Consider the following 17,835-nt stretch of genomic DNA (forward strand, 5'->3'; position numbering starts at 1 on the left):
GTAAGAAATGACCAGTCCCATACCCATAAAAACAACACCTGGAATAAGAAATGACCAGTCCATACACATAAAAACAACACCTGGAATAAGAAATGACCAGTCCATACACATAAAAACAACACCTAGAATAATAAATGACCAGTCCCATACACATAGAAACAACACCTGGAGTAAGAAATGACCAGTCCCATACCCATAAAAACAACACCTGGAATAAGAAATGACCAGTCCCATACCCATAAAAACAACACCTGGAGTAAGAAATGACCAGTCCCATACACATAAAAACAACACCTGGAGTAAGAAATGACCAGTCCCATACCCATAAAAACAACACCTGGAGTAAGAAATGACCAGTCCCATACACATAAAAACAACACCTGGAATAAGAAATGACCAGTCCCATACACATAAAAACAACACATGGAATAAGAAATGACCAGTCCATACACATAAAAACAACACCTGAAATAAGAAATGACCAGTGGCATACACATAAAAACAACACCTGGAATAAGAAATGACCAGTCCCATACACATAGAAACAACACCTGGAATAAGAAATGACCAGTCCCATACCCATAAAAACAACACATGGAATAAGAAATGACCAGTCCACACACATAAAAACAACACCTGGAATAATAAATGACCAGTCCATACACATAAAAACAACACCTAGAATAATAAATGACCAGTCCCATACACATAGAAACAACACCTGGAGTAAGAAATGACCCGTCCCATACCCATAAAAACAACACCTGGAATAAGAAATGACCAGTCCATACACATAAAAACAACACCTGGAATAAGAAATGACCAGTCCACACACATAAAAACAACACCTGGAATAAGAAATGACCAGTCCATACACATAAAAACAACACCTAGAATAATAAATGACCAGTCCATACACATAAAAACAACACCTGGAGTAAGAAATGACCAGTCCCATACCCATAAAAACAACACCTGGAATAAGAAATGACCAGTCCATACACATAAAAACAACACCTGGAATAAGAAATGACCAGTACATACACATAAAAACAACACCTAGAATAAGAAATGACCAGTCCATACACATAAAAACAACACCTGGAATAAGAAATGACCAGTCCATACACATAAAAACAACACCTAGAATAAGAAATGAGTGCCGCAATGAATAACTTTTATTGGCTGATCTGTGATCATTTCCAATTATAATGGTCTTCTATTTAATAACTAATAATACCGTATGGAAAATGTAACAACTGATGTAAACTAAGCGGCCATCAGGATGACATGAGAAGAATACCAGTGTGAGCCGCTATGAAAACATCCTGATAAATCTCTGCCTGCGAGATCCTTTGTCTCGGTCGGTGCTGATCCCTGGAGCAGACACTGACGATCCCACATAACTGCCATGCTCCGCAGTTTCCGTTCTTTAATAGCTATACACAGTGACATAAATGAGAGGACATGAATAACACATACACATAAAAAAGTAGCTTACTTCCTTCTAGATGCTCTCACTGCGAACAAGGATGGAGGGAAGTGAAGAAGAGCCGTCATCACATCATTCAGATCTCCGAGACAAGATCTACCGTGAGGAAATAAGACATTTTCCCAATCCTTTCTCTGATGCACTCACAGAATTCCTGAGGAGAGACTGGGAGTCGTGTGTCCAGTCCCAGCTGGTCCTGGGCGAGAGCCAACTTCAATGGAGGAGCTGGTATCCCATACAACAGCTCAACAGAGCCACCCTCAGTCCAAAGCCTGGCGATGTCCTCCCTGCCTAAAGACCGGCTTCATTACTATGGATGACAACACATCCATACATAGCAACGTGTGTGCAGTCACTACACCGGTGTGCGCGCCCGCCTATATATAGCTGCATTATGGAGGTTTAATTGGTTTCTTCTGAGTCACAGCATGCAAAACATGACAATATTAATTATTAAGACATATGACATGAATACTGTACACAGCGCAGAGTACCTACAGGAAGGGCTTGAGGCCTGCCCATTATTACTGCTTCCTCCTGAAGTTTTCAGCACTGTGGACAGCATTCAGGTGAACTAAACCGTGGCCTCTACTAGGCATTTAGCAGGAACGTGTAATCAAAAACGAACTATTATTTAATAAGGTTTTGGAGTTAAACCTGTTTAAAAAATAAAATTAGAAATGTTGCGATTTTCACGCTGGCCACGGTTCGGCTACGTTCCCCCGATTCGGAATGAATAGTGTATATCCGCTGCCTCCAAAGCGTTGCCTTCTATTGAACGCAGGTAAATGTGCATGTGTTCGCACGCCGAGCCAGCATCTTTCCCGGCATGTGATGGCTGATTTATTCAAGATGTAAGCGGTGGCCGCTGAAATGCCTGCAGGAGCAGTTGTGACCACTTTGTGCCAGCAGTGATCGGCACCGAGCACACCAGGCATTTAGTCAGCAACGATCTTGGTTAGCAACCAAGGCCCATAGTAAAACAAATTAAATAGTCCTGGATGACCCCTTTAAGAATCACATCAATGTCAAGCTGAACAAAGAAGTAATATCTATTTCTAACATAAAAAATATTTCTCATGCGCTTTATAAAGAACCATGATTAACATCTACAGTAGTATGTCCAGACAGAATATCCCGATCATACATCCACAGACGGATTACTCGGCACGCCAACTGTTACAGTGCAGATATTTATTCTTATACAATCCAAATAACACTTGTGTGACGTTTTGTTCCACAATACCGGACCTTTGGATTGCATCTACTGTATTTCAATGCTGTTGTCGATTTATTACTGTATTTTTAATTAGGTTGATGCGGATCTGACTTTTGTCTTTACCCAGTTTTCAGATGTAAACCCACGAAACCGACCAGTACTGCACAGCTCCATTGAATGTGCAGTGGCCGCTGCCGAGTACTGCAGAACAGCACCCCAAGCTCTTGAATTCTCCTGTTCTCTGCTATAAGAGCTGTTCTGCAGGACCCGGGAATGGCCACTACACATTGAATGGAGCGGTGTAGTACAGCTCTGTACTGTGTGTTTACATATGGCTTCCAATCTTATAACAGCTGGGTAGGGGCCAGGCGTTGGACCACCGCTGATCTGATTTTGATGACCTATCCTATAAATCCATAGGATAGTATAGCTAATCAATATATTCTGACTGGACATCCTGTTTAATATTAAGAAGAAAGTAAATGAACAATCATCTCAAGAGCACTGAAACGTGGGCAAGTAACCTGCTGCAATCATAAGTGCATCCAACATATACCTTCGCTGCAGGGCCAAATACTGTCTACTATATAATTGTCTAAGGGTTACTTCCGTCTGTCTGTCTGTCCTTCTGTGTGTCTGTCTGTCACGGATATTCATTGGTCGCGGTCTCTGTCTGTCATGGAAATCCAAGTCGCTGATTGGTCGTGGCAAAACAGCCATATTTCCTCATTCAAAATGGGCCTGTGGAAATAATTTTGCTCCTGAAGCTAGAACAAGGTCTGTAAAGGTCCTAGCGCTAAAATATAAATGATACCTATTTTTTAGTAATCCGATGTGCCAGTGCAGAGAAAACATGCTTTGAAGCTGTAGGAGTGGTGGAGGTGATGTTCTTCTCCTTGATACCCCTAATAGTTAAATATGTTTTGTTGCATGTTGTCAAGAGTAACACTCACTGAGGCTCCATTCTAGCGTAGGTAAGGTTAACTCTAACGGCCAGCCCAGTTTGGAAGGGGGAACTGAGAGTTAGTGATAAATTCAGGAAGTGTCAATGGCAGTTAGGAGAAGTAGTGAGAAGTGACAGCAGAAGTCACAGGCAATAGGCTGCTAGGGACAACGTGAGCCTAATACTCGGGGCAGTTAATTGCCAAAAATACCCTTCTGTTTGATTCTGTCTGGTGGCCAGGGAAACCTCAAGATGGATGCCGGGGACTGTGGATGCACTCAGCCTGTGAAGATACCGGGAAAGATTAACTCAAACTCTAGGAGGCGGGAGGTGATGCAATCCAAATGCACTGCTAGTGGTGGAGAACAATTCATAGTGCTAGAGAGGACAGCAAGAGGGACACAGTACCCATACTGAAAACCAGGGCTGAAGTTGTGTCTGGTACCTGTGGGGAAAGACGACAACCCGTTGGGCCTTATCCATTATGACTGTTTGTAAAGACTGCCATTTGTCAAGTAAAAGTTTGATTGTTTTTATGAATCCTGTGTCCCCTGGATTGATTTCTACCAAGGTTCCAGAAGAGGAACACCTGGAGGCAATGGAGACCTGAGGGCCAGAAGTAAGTGTGATGCACCCCACACACAGCAGCACATCGGGACAGGGACTCGTGCTGTTTGTAGAGTGCCAGAGCAGCAGCTTGCCCACAACTACCTCTCTTTGGAACTTTGCAAAGTCAAATGCAAATTAGCAAGGAAGTGAGTTTACTCAGAATGCATCAACACGCTCCCAATGCACCGATGGGCTAATTTGCATGTGGCTTCAATGCTTGATTTTTCAGCATTGACAGGTATCATTTTTATTGTAGTAGTATCCACACAGCCATAAAGCTAATTTCAGTAGTAAAATCATCCTCAAATCAACAGTAACTACCACATATACCTCTTTAGGCGATGAAACTCTTCTAAGATATATCTCAAACTCCCAAGGCATCCAATCAGATATGATGAATAATATGGCACTTTATTTTAAGGTTGTCCACTACTTTAGCATTGATGACCTATCCTTAGGATAGGTCATTAATGTCTGATCAGTAGAGCTCTGACACCCGGCAACTGCGCCACTTGTGAAATGCCCACTTGTGCAGCTGGCCTTCTTCTGATAGTGGCCATGGCAGGGTACTACACATCCGCCTCCAATTCAAATCAATAGGAGGCAGATGTATAGTACACAGCCATGGGCACTATCAGAAGATGGAGCAGCTCCACAAGTGACTACCTCCAAATGGCGGCCGCCACTGCCGACACCGTGAACAGCTAACCGACAAAGGTGTTAGACCCTGACTGATCACACGTTGAGGACCTATCCTAAGGAAAGGTCATCAATGCTAAAGTAGTGGACATCCTCCTTAAATACCACCTATTTCTTTGGCCTGAGGGAAGTTTTGACGCGTAAAATAGACACCACCGTATTATTCACCATTGAAATCCTTGAGAGTTTGAGCATCTAAAGATTATCCTATACTCTGTCCATTATGAGTGGCCACCTCGCCAGCATTAACCGTTTGTAATCTTGACCTCCTACACAGGCCCAGCTACCCATTCTTTGTGTTGTACCCACAGCAGCACCTTAATAGTTGGGCCTCCAGCCGCTCACTATACTACTGCTGGTTACCAGCTTACCCAGATGTATTAACCCTATAGGCGCCCATGTGCTTTTCTACATCACTGTCACATATATGTAGCTTTGACTGCTGTAGTTATGTGTGATGTGGTTCAGCTGAGGCTTGACCGGCTTTCCTTATTCCTCAGTTATATAAATGAGTCCGGACTTTGTAGAGAGCTCATCTCTTCTTAGGTCACACAATAAAATCGATATTTTGCCTCTAGAGAGATTAATATATGGAGCAGTGAAATAATCTTCCATCTGCTCTTCTGCTCCAGCCTCAGAAAATATAAGCCACTCTAAACCTTGTCAGGATGTTATTTTTCTACTGTTCAGATTTGTTTTGTTCATTGCATTTAAGCAAGTGTAAGGCTACTGGCATGTTCATCATAGTACATTGTCTATTGTGCAGGATTAAAGGGGGGTGGGCACATCTTCTTCAGGAGCTCATCCATCTTCTGCCTCCTGACTGCCGGGGGATTCGGACCTGCGGTATGGTTGTGCTGCTAGCCTTAACTGAGCCCTCTCCCAGCTGCCATTAGAAGCAGCTTTGCCTCCTCAGCATGGGAGAAGCACAGGGGGACTATAGCTGGTTATATCCAGCTATCCATCCAGCTTCAAAGTGGCTCTTGTAGGCAGTCTGAAACATACAGGTATGTGCTCCTTGCCTGGGCAACCGGCCACTCGGAGACTGCAGAGGTAGTCAGTAACCTAGGCAGCTAGTTGTATACAATAGAATTAAAAATCCCTCTGTTCTTGAGAATAGACATGATTTTTGGTAAGAGGTAAATCGCAAAGGTGCTTGTTTTTACAAGCACTTTGCAATTTTACCCATTAATGAAGATGAGACAACCTCTTTAACTAGTCATAGTGGCTGAGCAAGGAAACATTTTGTAGATATTAAACGGGTTGTCCGGTCTTAAACTACAAGTCTGAAGTCACTCTATGTGACAGCAGACTTGTGAATCCTCACATTGTGCACACTGCGCACTGTGAGGACTTTCCGATGCTAGTGTGGGCGGTCATGTGACTGCAAGCTTGTGAATCCTCACATCGCGCACACTGTGCACTGTGAGGACTTTCCGGTGCCAGTGTGGGCGGTCATGTGACTGCAGGCTTGTGAATCCTCACATCGCGCACACTGTGCACTGTGAGGACTCTCCGGTGCCAGTGTGGGCGGTCATGTGACTGCAGGCTTGTGAATCCTCACATCGCGCACACTGTGCACTGTGAGGACTCTCCGGTGCCAGTGTGGGCGGTCATGTGACTGCAGGCTTGTGAATCCTCACATCGCACACACTGCGCACTGTAAGGACTCTCCGGTGCCAGTGCAGGCGGCCATGTGACTGCAGGCTTGTGAATTCTCACATCGCGCACACTGTGAGGACTTTCCGGTGCCAGTGCTGGGAACGGGCGGTCATGTGATGGCAGATATGCGATATGCATGCTCCCGGCCACATTGTGACTACATGGGAGTGGCCTCACTCAATACAAATGTACTGAGACCGGAAACAGTCTAGTTGGAAAGGTCGGGAGCATGCATATCACATAGCTGTAGTCACATGACTGCTCGCTGCCAGCACCAGAGAATCCTCATAGTGCGCAGTGTGCACGATATGAGGATTCACATAGAGTGACTGCAGACCTGTAGCTTAAGACCGGACAACCCCTTTGACATTACAACACCTACAATTTACCTAGTGTGCATATAACAATATAACAATGTATAGTTCATGGTGTGACGTCACACTTTACATTATACCTACCTCCAACAAATATAAATAACAAGTAAATAAATGTATACATTGTATCCAGCTGGCTCAAAATGGACACACCCTTTAAACCTGTAAAACCTAGTGCACCTAGTACACTCAACCCCTTCCATTTATTAGTTATTGCGCAGAGGGTTTTACTACGGAGCTTAATTTAATTCCGCTATGCATTTTATGGGCAAGTTCATGAGCTGCCGCAGCTCCCTACCTTAAGTATATGTAATATAATCTTACGAGACGACTGACGAGAGAGCTCCCGGACAAAATAGACTTTAAGAAGGATTGGGGTCAAGGAAAATCAGAACACTTTAAAAAAAAAAAAATAATAATTGAAAAATGCTCCTCAATAAAGCACTTTATACTGATTAAAACAGAGATGTTCTGTAAGAAACCATATGTAGAATTTGTTTTTAATGAAATATGGAACTAAAGTGAATAAAGTTTTTGGAAACCAAATTCACGTGCTATAGTAAAAATGTGTCCTGTACTTCCCAAACAAAAGCATTGTGACAATATTATAGCGGGATTTAACACTCGTCAACTGGAAGTGTAAATTTTTTGCCCCATTAAAAATAAAACAATTAAAATAAATACACATTTGGTATCGCTGAGTTCAGAAATGTCCAATCTATCAAAATATAAAACAAATTAATATGAACGGTAATCGGTGCAACAAGAAAAAAAATCAAAACACCAGAATTACTTATTTTTTTTGCGGCCACAACATTGCAATGAAATGCAATAGGAGTTGATCAAAACATTGTATGTACCCCAAAACGGTATCAATAAAAGCGTCAGCTCTGGGTGCAGAAAATAAGCCCTCATATAGTTTGTTATCTGTGTACTCATACTGACCTGTGGAATCATATTGCCAGGCCAGTTTTATCATATAGCAAACATGGTAAAAAAAAAAAAATCTATCGTGGAATTTGACTTTTTTTGCAATTTCAATGCATTTGGATTTTTTTTGTTTTCCAGTATACTATATGGTAAAAAGTACAACTTGTCACTAGTGTTGAGCGATACCGTCCGATACTTGAAAGTATCGGTATCGGATAGTATCGGCCGATACCCGAAAAATATCGGATATCGCCGATACCGATATCCGATACCAATACAAGTCAATGGGACATCAAGTATCGGAATGTATCCTCATGGATCCCAGGGTCTGAAGGAGAGGAAACTCTCCTTCAGGCCCTGGGATCCATATTAAAGTGTAAAATAAAGAATTAAAATAAAAAATATTGTTATATTCACCTCTCCGGCGGCCCCTGGACATCAGCGGGAGGATCCGGCGTCCGGCACGGCTTCTTTCTTCAAAATGCGCGCCTTCAGGACCTGTGGAATGACGTCCCGGCTTCTGATTGGTCGCGTGCCGCCCATGTGACCGCCACGCGACCAATCAGAAGCCGCGACGTCATTCCTCAGGTCCTAAAAGGCGCTTATTCTAGGACTTTAGCTGAGGAATGACGTCGCGGCTTCTGATTGGTCGCGTGGCGGTCACATGGGCGGCACGCGACCAATCAGAAGCCGGGACGTCATACCACAGGTCCTGAAGGCGCGCATTTTGAAGAAAGAAGCCATGCCGGACGCCGGATCCTCCCGCTGATGTCCAGGGGCCGCCGGAGAGGTGAATATAACAATATTTTTTATTTTAATTCTTTATTTTACACTTCCGATACCGATACCCGATATCACAAAAATATCGGATCTCGGTATCGGAATTCCGATACCGCAAGTATCGGCCGATACCCGATACTTGCGGTATCGGAATGCTCAACACTACTTGTCACACAAAAAACAAGCCCTCATATGGCTATATTGATTGAAAAATAAAAGCTTTATGGTTCTTAGAAGAAGGGGCGGAAAAAAAAAAAATACGGAAAATTGCCAGGTAGTGAAGGAGTTAAGTGTTGGACTGGGGTAACTTGGAGCCACCGGAGGAACTTACTCTGAGAGCCATGTTGTCAATCTGTAAAAAACATATACCGTATATACTCGACTATAAGCCGACCCGAGGATAAGCCGAGACCCCTAATTTTGTCAGAAAAAAATGGAAGAGCTTAATGACTCAAGTATAAGCCTAGAGTAGAAAATGCAGCAGCTACCAGTAAATTTCAAAAATAAAAACAGATACCAATAAAAGTAAAAATGAATTGAGACATCAGTAGGTTAAGTGTTTTTGAATATCCATATTGAATCAGGAGCACCATATAATGCTCCATACAGTTCATGATCGGCTCCATAAGATGCTCCATACAAAATACGCCCCATATAATGCTCCATACAGTTTATGATGGGCCTTATAAGATGCTTCATACAAAAATATGCCCCATATAATACTGCACAAAGGTTAATAATGGCCCCGTAAGATGCTCCATGGAAACATTTGCCCCATATAATGCTACACAAAGGTTAATAATGGCCCAATAAGATGCTCCATAGAAACATTTGCCCCATACAATGGTGTATAAAGGTTGATTATGGCCCCATAAGATGCTCCATAGAAACATTTGCCCCTTATAATGCTGCATAAAGGTTGATGGCCCCATAAGATGCTCCATGGAAACATTTGCCCCATACAATGCGGCATAAAGGTTGATTATGGCCCCATAAGATGCTCCATAGATTATGCCCCATATGCTGTTGCTGCGATTAAAAAAAAAAATCACATACTCACCTCTCGTCGCTCAGGCTCCCGGCTCTTACGATATTCACCTGTCCCTGTTCCACCACTGCCCGCTGCTCTGTCTTCCGGGTCTCTGACTGTTCAGGCAGAGGGCGGCACACACAAACTACGTCATTGCGCCCTCTGACCTGAACAGTCACAGCTGGAGGACGCGGAAGATGAAGCTGCGCGCGGCGGTGGAATGGGGACAGGTGAATATCGTGCAATGCTCACCCTCCACCATTATACTCACCTGCTCCCAGCGCGGTCCCTGCTTCTCACTGACAGATGGTCTCTGGGAGCCGGCAGCTTCTTCCTGTGTTCAGCGGTCACATCGTACCGCTCATTAAAGTAATGAATGTGCGTCCATATTCATTATTTTAATGAGCGGTACCAATTGACCACTGAACACAGGAAGAAGCTGCCAGAGCCCGGAGACCATCAGAGATGCAGAGACACGCTGGGAGCAGGTGAGTATGTGACATCCGCCGCTCCTCCTCCCCCACCGAACCCCTGGGACAATGACTCGAGTATAAGCCGAGATGGGCACTTTCAGCCTAAAAAAATAGGCTGAAAATCTCGGCTTTTACTCGAGTATATACGGTATATCCATTTCTAATGGAGTTGTAAACTTTATCATCATCCTGCATTCAACACTTATAGGCAGGGGGGTGGTGCGCTCCTGATCACAGAAGATGATTGGGTTTTCCATAAATTTTCAAAATTTGCCAAGAAAAATGGGTTGTTATTTGGTAAAGAATAAAAGTTCTGGGAACTGAAGTGATGACGTCCAGTCAATTAGGCCCCTGACCACTAATACTTTGCCGGTGACCGATGGGCAGGATGTCATCACTTGAGGTATATCTCGACTTCAGAAAAGCTGTGCTCTGCTTTACGGCTGGCGCTGACAGTCGGTGCAGGAAAGCTGACGTCGGGGGACGTGACAGACATCAGAATGTGAGTATGTAGTGTTTTTTTTTTTTTTTTTACTTTTAAAATGGTAACCAGGGTAAATATCGGGTTAATAAGCGCGGCCCTGCACTTAGTAACCCGATATTTACAAGTGAACACATCGCTGGATCGGCATCACACACGCCGATCCAGCGATGACAGTGGGTGATCAGCGACCAAAAAAAGGTCCTGATCATTCCCCAGCGACCAACGATCTCCCAGCAGGGGCCTGATCGTTGGTCGCTGTCACACATAACGAGATCGTTAGCGGGATCGTTGCTACGTCACAAAAAGCGTGACGTTGCAACGATATCGTTAACGAAATCGTTATGTGTGAAGGTACACTAATAGAATGGTGTTTAAGAGGAAGAAATGCAAGATTCTACATTTGGGCAAGAAAAACAAAAATTAAATCTGCAGAATGGGAGGAACAGAACTGTAATAACAGTTGTATGTATTAAGAGAAGCCTAGAGTCTAGATCACGTGAAGTAATTATCCCCCTCTACTCCTTCTTGGTCAGGTCTCATCTGGAATACTGTGTACTGTTCTGGGCATCACATTTTAAAAAAGACATTGAAAAACTGGAGCAAGAAGAAAAGCTACCAGGATGGTCAGCGGACTGCAAAGTATGTCCTAAAAGGATCTGGGAATGTTTAGCTTGTAAAAAAGAAGGCTAAGAGGAGACTTAATAGCTGTCTACAAATATCTGAAGGGCTGTCACAGTGTAGAGGGATCATCCTTATACTCATTTGTAGATGGAAACACGAGAAGCAATGGAATGAAACAAAGGGAGAAGATACAGATTAGATATTAGAAAAAATCTTTTTGACAGTGAGGGTGATCAATGAGAGGAACAGAGTGCCACAAGAGGTGGTAAGTTCTTCTTCAATGGAAGTCTTCAAACAGAGGCTGGACAGATATCTGTCTGAGATGATATAGTGAATCCTGCATTGAGCAGGGGGTTGGTCATAATAACCCTGGAGATCCTTTCCAACTCTAACATTCTATGAGGTCCAAGCAGAGACCACCAGAATGATGGCACTAGAGCAGGAGAGGAAATGGAGTGGTAAATAACACGTACAGTATATACTCGAGTATAAGCCGAGATTTTCAGCCCATTTTTTGGGGCTGAAAGTCCCCCTCTCGGCTTATACTCGAGTCATACCCAGGGGTCGGCAGGTGAGGGGGGGTTGTCTAATTATACTCACCTGCTCCTGGCGTGGTCCCTGCAGGTCTCTGGCTCCCCGACGCCGGCAGCTTCTTCCTGTACTGAGCGGTCACATGGTACCGCTCATTACAGTAATGAATATGCGGCTCCACCTCCCATAGGGGTGGAACTGCATATTCATTAGTGTAATGAGCAGTAACGGTGACCGCTCAGTACAGGGAGAAGCTGCGGCGCCCGGGAAGCAGGGACTGCACTGCGCCAGGAGCAGGTGAGTATAACAAGGAGGGGAGCGCTGCGCGATATTCACCTGCTCCTCGTTCCGATGCAGCTCCGTCTTCAGCATCTTCTGCAGTGACGCTCAGGTCAGAGGGAGCGATGACGTGGTTAGTGCGCGCCCTCTGCCTGAACGTCAGTGCAGAAGACTCTGTAGATGGAGCGGCGCTGGAACGAAGTCAGGTGAATATTGGAAGTGCCGGGGGCCTGAGCAATGGAGAGGTGAGTATGTGATTTATTTTTTTTTATCGCAGCAACAGCAAATGGGGCAAGTGTCTGTATGGAGCATCTTATGGGGCCATAATCAACGTTTGTGCAGCACTACATGGGGCAAGTGTCTGTATGGGGCCATAATCAACGTTTGTGCAGCACTATATGGGGCAAGTGTCTGCATGGGGCCATAATCAACGTTTGTGTAGCACTATATGGGGCAAGTGTCTGTATGGGGCCACAATCAACGTTTGTGCAGCACTATATGGGGCAAGTGTCTGTATGGGGCCATAATCAACGTTTGTGCAGCACTATATGGGGCAAGTGCCTGTATGGGGCCACAATCAACGTTTGTGCAGCACTACATGGGGCAAGTGTCTGTATGGGGCCATAATCAACGTTTGTGCAGCACTATATGGGGCAAGTGTCTGCATAGGGCCATAATCAACGTTTGTGTAGCACTATATGGGGCAAGTGCCTGTATGGGGCCACAATCAACGTTTGTGTAGCACTATATGGGGCAAGTGTCTGCATGGGGCCATAATCAACGTTTGTGTAGCACTATATGGGGCAAGTGCCTGTATGGGGCCACAATCAACGTTTGTGCAGCACTATATGGAGCAAATATCTTTTTGGAGCATCTTATGGGGCCATAATCAAGGTTTGTGCAGCACTATATTGGGCAAATGTGTCTATGGAGCATCTTATGGGGCCATTATTAACCTTTATGCAGGATAATATGGGGCATATTTTAATATGGAGCATCTGATGGGGCCATAATAAACTTTATGGAGCATTATATGGGGCTCCTGATTCAATATGGATATTCAAAAACACTTAACCTACTGATGTCTCAATTAATTTTACTTTTATTGGTATCTATTTTTACTTTTGACATTTACCGGTAGCTGCTGCATTTCCCACCCTAGGCTTATACTCAAGTCATTAAGTTTTCCCAGTTTTTTGTGGCAAAATTAGGGGGGTCGGCTTATACTCGGGTCGGCTTATACGCAAGTATATACAGTATTTATTCGAAGAATCCCTGGTAGATTTTGAAACATCCTGTAAAACCTATTTTAATACATTTTTACTAGTGAGCTATAAGTAAAATTAGCAAACAACATATGCTTGGTTGCTTTGGACAATGGAGTTATTTCTGAATGATCAGACATGTTACAGCAAACTATACAAAAATCCAACTTTGATATTTAAGAATAAACTCATCAACATCCTTAAAGACGCTTTGATAATAATATTACTCCTAAATACAGCTAATTCTACTGTACCAACCTTGTACCTCCTCCCGAAGGTCAATAAAAATCTAATTGAACACCCGAGTGTCCAATAGTTTTGGGCAATAACAGTCTATGTGAACCAATCTGTAAATTTTTAGATCACTATATGAAGCCATTGGTATGCACCCTGCTGTCATATATTAGAGATTCTACTGAACTATTAGTGAGGTTTCAAGACAGTTCTTTTGACCATGAGATTATCATGGCTACCGCTGATGTAGAATAACTATATACTTCAATAGAAGATGAGGATGGGATAAAGGCGGCAGACTTTTATTTGAAATCGAATAACGTTGGTCATGACCTGGTAGATCTCCTCCTATTACGGTCTATACAAACCCATAACTCCTTCCTGTTTAAAGACCGAATGTACCTACAAAAAAGAGGTACTGCAATGGGGGCGTGTTGTGAGCCCTCATAGGCAAATCTCTTTCTTGGGTACTGGAAACAAGGCGTTACGTACCCCGACGGACATTTGGGTGCAGTCCATATAAGAGTTCGATTTAAAGTTAATATCTTCCTTATTTGGCAAGGAAAGCTGCATCAATTGGACCTTTTCTTTCAAAAACTGAATGCCAATAACCGGAATATCCATTTTACATATACAACAAGCTCTATGGCAGGGGTGTCAAACTGCATTCCTCGAGGGCTGCAAACAGGTCATGTTTTCAGGATTTCCTTGCATTGCACAGGTGATAATTTAATCACCTGCAGAGAATGATTCCAGCACCTTGTGCAATGCTAAGGAAATCTTGAAAACAAGTATGGTTTGCGGCCCTCGAGGAATGCAGTTTGACACCCCTGCTCTATGGAAATAAAATTTTTAGATATAAAAATTATGAAGGAGACAGACGGCTCTATAAAACAGTTATTTACAGAAAAAAGACACCAGTCAATGCACTACTGATTGCAGGATCATCTCATCCTAAACAGATACTTAAGTCCATACCAACAGGACAGTTCCTCAGAGTGTGACACATTTGCTTAACAGACAATCAAGCATCTCAACTAAAAAGACGCTTTAAAGTCCGGCACTACCAAAGTGACATCATCCAGCATGGCTATGATCGACCAAAAGCCACTTCACGAGACCAGCTTTTTTTCTATGGGATTTCTGTTGTGAATTCTGTTGTCGAACTCCCTCCTGTGGTCATGAATGGTACTTCGGCGAGTTCTGTCCATGGACTCCCTCTGGTGGCTGTGAGTGGAGCTGCTGCTTCTGAGGTTCCTTACACAGGTGACGTGGTTTATCCTTTGGTTGGCTGCTCTATTTAACTCCGCTCAGATCGTTACTCCATGCCAGCTGTCAATGTTCCTGCATTGGTTCAGTTCGCTCTTGGATCTTTCTGGTGACCTGTCTTCTCCAGCAGAAGCTAAGTTCCTGCTAGTTATTATTTGTTCATTGTTTCCTTGTCCAGCTGGTTATCATGATTTTGACTTGCTAGCTGGAAGCTCTGGGATGCAGAGTGGCATCTCCGCACCGTCAGTCGGTGCGGAGGTCTTTTTGCATACTCTGTGTGGTTTTTTGTAGTTTTTTGTGCTGACCGCAAAGATACCTTTCCTATCCTCTGTCTGTTTAGTAAGTCTGGCCTCCCTTTGCTGAAACCTGTTTCATTTCTGCGTTTGTGACTTTCATCTTTACTCACAGTCAATATATGTGGGGGGGGCTGCCTTTTCCTTTGGGGAATTTCTCTGAGGCAAGGTAGGCTTTATTTTCTATCTCTAGGGCTAGCTAGCTCTTAGGCTGTGAAGAGGCGTCTAGGGAGTGTCAGGAACGCTCCACGGCTATTTCTAGTTGTTGTGATAGGATTAGGGGCTGCGGTCAGCAGAGCTCCCACATCCCAGAGCTTGTCCTGTGTGAGTTTAACTATCAGGTCGTGCCGGGTGCTCCTAACCACCAGGTCCATAACAGATTTCTTCATGTTGTTGTGCTTGATTAAATAATTTAATAAACATTGAGCTAAAAATGTATTTAACTTGGTAGATATTATTTATTGGTCTACTTGGTGGTAATAGCTTTGACATCATACAGTCATTTCTGCCTGAAATTGTTTAAAAATAGAAAAAGCTTATTACCTCCAAACGGTTAAAAGTGAATACAGTTTAACATTAACAGAAAATAATAACTCACTGTACAATATTGTCAGAAAGCGTCAATATTTCCATTGTAAAGGCTTTGCGCTCTGTTATTGGAAGTCAGCAGTAGCCGGAATAATAATGAATAAGCCAGTGTGACCATCTTATTACAGCAGTCACTTCTGTCTCACTGACATTTCTTTTCCATTAAATGAAACCAATGATCAATATTATACATAGGTGTATCTATAAATATATTCTATATTCAATAATTCATGTCATCAGATCTTACTGAAATAACCTAAAGCCTCTGACATGGGGAACATGATTTTTAAATACTGTATTTTAGTTGTTAACTTGAGTTATAAAATTGCACTAAGTTTTAGGCGTAATCTGCATTCTTGTGTCCATGCCCCGATCCCCTGGTAGGCTGTTTGGCAACCTACTCCTAGATTCAGAATTAGAGTGTCCTTGTGGGCTGTGAGCAATACATCATCATAAAATACATACAGAATGTGAGGTCTGTGTGTCCAGTACTGCACTTGTGCAGCTCTCGTGTATCAGCACAGTTTTATCCGCACACTGCTTTCCCCAACAGATCTCTCTTCTCTTCATACATAGATTCACAACCTGTCTGATCTTCCCTTTTACACAATCTGATGCTTGTATGCTTTCCTCCATATTTTCACTCTAGTACAGTACAAGCAGTAAGATCTACCCTCACTGAAGACTTAGATGCTTTCATTCCTCTACATACTCTAATCTGCCTGGTAAAACATGCTGTACATCCTTGCAGCTACATCGAGCATTGAGAGAATGCCAGAGAAAAGCAGGGTGAGCAGGATCTGTGAATCCATCAGCTCTTTGTCAGATGCAGCAGATAAGCAAGTAGCTGGGCAAACTCAGTAACGGGAAAATCATATCAAATTTTTAATAAAGCCCATTTGCCATATCAGTGGTCCCCAACCTGTGGCTTGGGAGTCAAATGTGGCTCACGGGCTGATGATATCTGGCTTGTGACTGTCTAACAGATTGATGCGTTAACACAAAGTCTAGCAAACAACAATAAAGAGAAGGTCTTCAGATGGTGATGTGGTGCTCCTGGGGTTCAGTCGCCACAGAGTACTGCACCTCATCCAGAGGTGTGGTATTCCGCTCTCAGGTAAGGAGGGGGCACGGCACAGATTGGCCGCTGCAGATTCACAGCTGTTTTCCCTGAGTTTACAGTACCATGTAAACCTATGGAAAACAAAATCAGCAGTGCACATGGTGTGGAAAATACCATGCGGAAACATAGCGTTGTTTATTCTGCAGCATGTCCATTCTTTGTGCGGATTCCGCAGCGGTTTACACCTGCTCCATAATAGGAATCCGCAGGTGGAATCCGCACAAAACCGCAGAAAAAATGTGGTAATTCTGCAGTGCGGTTTACCTGCGGATTTACCAAAATCAGTGCGGAATAATCCGCACACCTTTCCGCAGCGTGTTAACATATCCTAAATCTCTGGGTATGTGCACATGCTGCGGAATGGTGTGCGGATTTTTCTGGAGCGTGAGGTGGATCCTCTGATTCCCACCCTACGTTATACACGGTAATACAGGGGCTCAGCTTTTCACTCCTCTTCTGTTGAGTGGGGATGGGCGTGCATGCAGTGATGCTGAGAAGCCAGACACTGTCGGAGTCAGGAGCCCACCGGGGGATCCACCGATTTCCTGGTGGGCCAGTCCGAGCCTGCACCCGTGTGTCTTGTATCCACGCTGACCATCTTCAGGTGGAGGGACCAGATCGCAGTGATGGACCGACCCTCAAGCTAGTGGAGAAACTAAGAACTCAGCTAGCTAACCAGAGACTGTGGCTTTTGCAAGAGGTACAGTCACATCTGTACACATTCGCTGAAAAGGCAGCCGTATAGGATTCAGGGAGGTCTTAGCACTCACCACCCGGCAGGATCCGTGGCTGCTGGCTTGGGACACTGTGTGGCAGGAGCAGGGCAGGAAGGCAAGAGCCAGCGCAGAAAGATGGCCAGAGAAAGAAACATAAGGCTAGTTTCACATTTGCGTTAAAAAAACGCAGCGTTTTTAACGCAAACGCATGTGGTGCAAAA

At 43.8% G+C, this 17,835-nt stretch overlaps 1 protein-coding gene across 2 annotated transcripts in view; it reads right to left on the reverse strand.

Annotated features, from left to right (window-relative positions):
• The window catches only part of OSBP2 (oxysterol binding protein 2), a 387,724-nt gene that overhangs the window by 284,556 nt on the left and 85,333 nt on the right, over positions 1-17,835 (reverse strand). The window contains exon 1 of one of the 2 annotated variants that reach the window (XM_069754244.1): positions 1,502-1,851. The exons of the other annotated variant lie outside the window; for it this stretch is intronic. The gene's annotated coding sequence lies outside the window, so the exon portion shown is untranslated. Of the gene's footprint in view, positions 1-1,501; positions 1,852-17,835 lie in introns of those variants that run through there. 2 annotated transcript variants of the gene reach the window in all.

The sequence above is a fragment of the Ranitomeya imitator genome, chromosome 1, assembly GCF_032444005.1.
Source record: "Ranitomeya imitator isolate aRanImi1 chromosome 1, aRanImi1.pri, whole genome shotgun sequence".
Taxonomy (NCBI): Eukaryota; Metazoa; Chordata; class Amphibia; order Anura; family Dendrobatidae; genus Ranitomeya; species Ranitomeya imitator.